This window comes from Pseudophryne corroboree, chromosome 6 (genome assembly GCF_028390025.1).
Source record: "Pseudophryne corroboree isolate aPseCor3 chromosome 6, aPseCor3.hap2, whole genome shotgun sequence".
Classification (NCBI taxonomy): Eukaryota; Metazoa; Chordata; class Amphibia; order Anura; family Myobatrachidae; genus Pseudophryne; species Pseudophryne corroboree.
In genome coordinates this window covers 757,137,480-757,143,479 of record NC_086449.1, presented here as the reverse complement: position 1 = coordinate 757,143,479, position 6,000 = coordinate 757,137,480, and the positions used below count along the sequence as shown (strand labels likewise).

The following is a 6,000-nucleotide window of genomic DNA, read 5'->3' as shown; positions in this document are numbered from 1 at the left end:
CAGCAGCGTGGTCACAGGGGGCGGGGTTTCGGTCGGGGGCGGAGCCATCCGGATCACAGTATGCTAATGCCACTACAGGTGCTGCTGGCATTAAGGCTGTACAGAGGGTTGGTTCTATATCGGAGGGGCTGTACAGAGGCTGCAGCTGTGACTGGATGGTGTAGACTGTGAGTGTGTGGTGATTATAGCATGCTGTAGCCTCTCACTGCTGTCACTGTGCTGCAGCTGCTGTTCTCCAGGATTAGCTGGACAGCTAATTCTGTAGCTAACCACTCCCCTGGGACCAGCCACCAATGCTCCGAGCTCCTTTTCAGGCTGGTCCCTCCCCTATTCTGTTTTCCATCCTCCAGTCTCCTCCCTATTCTGGGCCAGCCCAGTGCCTCCTGAGTCATGACTTCTTTTCCCTCCACTGCTTCTATAAAGTGCAGAAACCAGGCAAGTGGATTGTGGTGGGGACATGAAGGTTACAAGGAAAAAAATAGTTTATTATTATTAATGTAGTAGTCAGCGGCACTCACGGTAGTGGAAATAAATACAGCAGTCTGGTCTGCAGTGTCGACGCCGCAGACGAGACTGCTGTCTTTATTTCCACTACCGTGAGTGGCCGCCGACTGCTACATTTGTATTTGTTAAGGTCCCGACTGCTGCATTTGTATTTGTTAAGGTCCACACCTGGAGGGCACCGGTAATAGTGATATGTATCAATTGGAGTGGAGTGCTGTTGACTGAGTTTATTATTTTTATATATGTATATACAGAAATATAAAATCCATTCCTCTTCCACTCTATCCCATTCCACACTTTGTTATTCAACAGCCCGGGAATGGTCAGTACACCGTCAGTTGAAACACCGACGCCGGAATCCTGACACTGCTTAGAACGCTGGGTCCGGCATCCCAACTGGGATCACAATTCCGGCACCAACATCTCGACAGCCAGGATCCCCAATGACTGACTGCCAGACAGCCATAAAGGTAAGCCAGCGGGGAGCATTTGGGGGGGAGGGGGGGGGGGGGTGGTTGGGGAGGTCAGGTTTAGGCTGTAGTGGGGGGGTTAAGTATAGGCATCACCAGGGAGGGGTAGGGTTAGGCTCCAGGCTGGGGAGGGTTAGGTTTAGACTGTGGGAACAGAGGGTTAGAGTTAGGGGAGCATTGGGGAAAGGTCGACCTAGAACATGTCGACCTAGAGACCCTGTCGACCTAGTTACTGTCGACCAATAGTGGTCGACCTAGATGGTGTCGACCTAGTTACTGACGACCTAGAGACCGGATCCCATACTTACCTTCCCCTGTCCGGATCCCCATCAAAGGGAATGGCGCGGTCGGTATTCTGACCCCTGGCATTTCAAACCCAACCCCTCCACATTAGACACTATCGCTCCAAGAGGGTTAAACGAGAACATTAATTCTAGATGCTTTCTGTGATTAGATTTATAAGGGAATCCTGACCAAGTAGCTTGTTATTTATGTAACATTTATAGTTTTTATTTTATTTTTTAGATTGTGTCATTTTGCGTTAGTGACATACAGTAGTAGTGCAGCAGATTGGGATTCGTTATGTTATATCATTGGACGGGATGCCATTGGTCAGAATACTGACAGCGGCATCCCAAACATCAGAATGCCTTCAGCCCCCAGAAAGTACTTCAACCCTCCCCTGCCCCTATCCTAGCCCTCCCTTGTGGGTGCCTAACCCTAACCCTCCCCGCTGGTGCCTAACCCTAACCCTCCCTGCTTGTGCCTAACCCTACCATCTCCGCTGCCTAACCTATCCCTCCCTGCTTGGTGCCTAACCCAAACCTCCTCTTCCAAGTGCCTAAACCTAACCCCCCCTCCCCGGTACCTAACCATAACCTTACCGTACCTGCACCCTAACCCTAACCCCCTTCTAATGCCTAAACCAAACCCCCCTCCTCCGTGGCAAAACATGATCGAGCCCCACTAAAAGTACGTTCGAGATTTTGATGCCATGATCCCGAGCTCCTTCGGGATTTTGATACCGGCATTATGTTGCCGTTCAGGATTCCGGCCTCTGTATTTTAGCCACCGAGATTCCATGCGGCACCATTTTAACTACATCCTGCAGACTATATATGTTTACACTTATTGTATTGTGCACACTGCACTTCACAGTGTTACTTACTCTCTGAGCAGCCAGATGTGAGTTTAACAGTTATTATTAGATGTGTGTAGTGAGGAGGAGCAATGGTGCTGGTACGCTCACCCGCACCGGAAGTGCGGGTGAGCATGCGCATTACGGTGGAACGCATGACGTTCCGGTGAGCATGTGCAGTGCGATGGAATACACGCACGGGCCCCCGGCTGCCAGGTGTATGATCTGATTAGATAGAGATGGCTTAAGTGTTGTTTTGAGCGCAAGTCACTGTTTTACAGACTTCTGATGCATGGCTCATTAACACTCTGTTGCATGTCTCTAGCAGCCCAGGAGGGGACCGAGGTTGACAAACTAAGTATAAGGATGAGATGGCATTGATTTGCATATTGGTTTTATGGTTGCCATGATAATTATTGGATCTCAGAAGCTTGCAGTTTCTTTTACTGGGTGGTGATGAAGGCAAGCTGATTCATTAAATATGTAATTTTGTGTAAAGCAACTTTTGGAGAGTGGCCTCTTCATTGAATCTGTTCTGCGGCTGCACTTGGACTGTGTTGGCGTTTTTGAGTGAGCATTTTGGAGGCTGTAAATGAATGACGAGTGCATATTTTTTTACACAAACACACACACACACACACACACACATATACACATGGGAAGCAGTTAGTTTCCCGGCTGACGGGAACGTGGCGGTCAGGATACTCGCCACCAGGCCTGAAGCGCGACAAGCCCATGAGGGGATGACCTCCATGCCACACCCATAGCACAGGCCACACACCCTATTTTGACCACCCCCACCGCAGCACTTGTTACACCTCCTATCAAGGCACACCATAGGCCCTTTGTAAATTTCAGCTCCAGGCCCATGTGGACCTTAATCTGGCACTGTCTGGGCTGCAAGGTAAGCAGAAGATATCATTGATATACTGGACCTGGACTTTACAGGGACAACTTCAATTAGATGTGAGTTTGCTACATGATACTTGCATACATCGCACAAATGTGTGCGCCCAAGAAATGCGAGATCTGATTAGAAATGCCATTCATTGTACTCGTGGCGAGGTTACACGACTTTCTCTTGCGTCCTAGAGGATGCTGGGGTCCACATTAGTAGCATGGGGTATAGATGGGTCCACTAGGAGCCATTGGCACTTTAAGAGTTTGAGAGTGTGGGCTGGCTCCTCCCTCTATGCCCCTCCTACCAGACTCAGTTTAGAAAATGCCCCTGAGTTTTCCTAGTAAAATGTTTTTTTACAGTTTTTTGTTTTACAGGGAGGCTGCTGGCAACAGCCTCCCTGCAGCGAGGGACTGAGGAGGGAGCAGTGTCCGCCCTGCGGGGTCTGAGCCACTGTCTCCGCTGACTGGACACTGAGTGAAATCACTCAAGGCATGAAAACATTGCTTGAAAAATATATGTATTTAAAATATTGTATCAAAAATACAGAAGTTGAACACGTCTGCTAAGTTCTACAAGTTCGATACTTTGGCTGAACTTCAGATCATCAGAGGCCAATCAGTTTTGCAGGAGCCTCCGCGCTCTCCCTACCGTTCTGGGAGCTTTGGTTCATCCCCATGGTACAAATGTGGACCCCAGCATCCTCTAGGACGTAAGAGAAAATAGGATTTTGGTTACCTACTGGTAAATCTTTTTCTCGTAGTCCGTAGAGGATGCTGGGCGCCCGCCCAGCGCTTCGTTTTCCTGCAACCGTTATCTGGTTCAGTACGGCTTTGTTTAGTTATGTACTGCATTGTTACTTGGTAAGTAATGTTTCAGCAGTTGCTGAGTTTTTCAAGCTAGTTAGCTTGATGTGCCTCGTATGTGTGAGCTGGTGTGAATCTCGCCACTATCTGTGTTAAATCCTTCTCTCGAAGATGTCCGTCTCCTCGGGCACAGTTTCTAGACTGAGTCTGGTATAGAGGGAGGAGCCAGCCCACACTCTCAAACTCTTGAAGTTTCAATGGCTCCTAGTGGACCCGTCTATACCCCATGGTACTAATGTGGACCCCAGCATCCTCTATGGACTACGAGAAAAGGATTTACCAGTAGGTAACCAAAATACTATTTTTTCAGAAAATGCTGCTTGGGATAAGTGCACGAAAAAGTAAGGAAACTGTCCTGTAGCCCATTACTTTGACAAGTGAGATAATCGGACCATACAGAACGCGGTTAGTAGCGGATGTTTTTATAAGGTGTCAAATGGATGATTTTTGCAGTTTGTATTAATGGTTGAAGCAACTAGCAAGTGTTTTTCATCCAAGTCTTTCCAGCATTCTGTGACACAGAAAATTGTATAGTGACTTGTCAGTGTTTTTATACAAGTTTGTGAAAAGTTGAAAAAAACACTTTCACTTCTCAGCTGTAAGTTATAAAAAAAAACCTCACCCATTAACATAACATCCCCACATAAATGCACCATATAATTTACACTTCTACATACCTGTCCAACATCATTTACACCTCAACATACCTGTTCCACTTCATTTACACCTCCACATACCTGTCCCACATAATTTACACCCCCACGTAATTTAACCTATTATTGAGCTTTTTATAGACATTCACCTGAAAACTGACATGCCTTTTTTGGTCAACTTATACTATTTAAACCCCTCCAAGTGCATAATTGTTCATTAGTATGAGTGTACCAAAGGTCTTGCACTGGGGCCCTGATTCATGCTTGCAAGTAAAGCAAAAAAACAAGCAACAAGGCAAAACCGTGTTGCACTGCAAGTGGGGCAGATGTAACGTTCAGAGAGAGTTAGATTTGGGTGGGGTGTGTTCAAACTGAAATCTAAATCGCAGTGTAAAAATAAATCTGTCTACCATTTGTGGGCTACATGCAAAAGCAGCCATTATGTACCCTGCACAGAAAAAATATACGTTTATTTTTACTCCCTTTGTATGGCAACATGGGTGGTCATTCCGAGTTGTTCGCTCGTTGCCGATTTTCGCTATATTGCGATTAGTCGCTTACTGCGCATGCGCAAGGTTCGCAGAGCGCATGCGGTTAGTTATTTTACACAAAAGTTAGGTATTTTACTCACGGCATAACAAGGATTTTTCATTGTTCTGGTGATCGTAGTGTGATTGACAGGAAGTGGGTGTTTCTGGGTGGAAACTGGCCGTTTTATGGGAGTGTGTGAAAAAACGCTGGCGTTTCTGGGAAAAACGCAGGAGTGTCTGAAGAAACGGTGGAGTGTCTGGGCGAACGCTGGGTGTGTTTGTGACGTCAAACCAGGAACGAAACTGACTGAACTGATCGCAATGGCAGAGTAAGTGTCGAGCTACTCAGAAACTGCTAAGAAATTTCTAATCGCAATTCTGCGAATCTTTCGTTCGCAATTCTGCTAAGCTAAGATACACTCCCAGAGGGCGGCGGCTTAGCGTGTGCAATGCTGCTAAAAGCAGCTAGCGAGCGAACAACTCGGAATGAGGGCCTTGGTTTGTTCCAGACACAAAGTTACTTGCTTTTTTTGCTTCACTTTCAAACGTGATTCGATCCCATAATCCCAACATTTTCACCTTAAAATACAGCTTTCCCTACCCTTTCACCTGCTCAGTGGGGTGCACATCCACACACACAAAAAGCAAATTTTATCAAATTATTCAATGCAAGTTCAAAATTGGATTGCAAACGTAATTCGCAGTGCGAGCTCCCAGGAGGACACAACGTGCACCTAATTCGATTGACCCCTACAAATGTGAGAATAAGTATTTTCACTTACATTTACTGGTCATGAATGGGCCCCATATAGTTATGGGGTGTATTATGCATCTATCATTTTTAGATTATGCATATACATCATGTACTTACTTGCTTCTCCTATCTCACTTCTGTGAAATTCCTGATTTTCTTCTGGATTTACATAACAATATTAGTTATG

The 6,000-nt window shown here is 46.3% G+C and overlaps 1 protein-coding gene across 1 annotated transcript in view; it reads left to right on the top strand.

Moving 5' to 3' along the window:
* The first annotated feature begins 898 nt into the window (after positions 1-898).
* PCDH1 (protocadherin 1) overlaps positions 899-6,000 on the top strand; it is a 375,594-nt gene continuing 370,492 nt past the window's right edge. The window contains exon 1 of the mRNA XM_063928552.1: positions 899-974. The gene's annotated coding sequence lies outside the window, so the exon portion shown is untranslated. The remainder of the gene's footprint in view (positions 975-6,000) is intronic.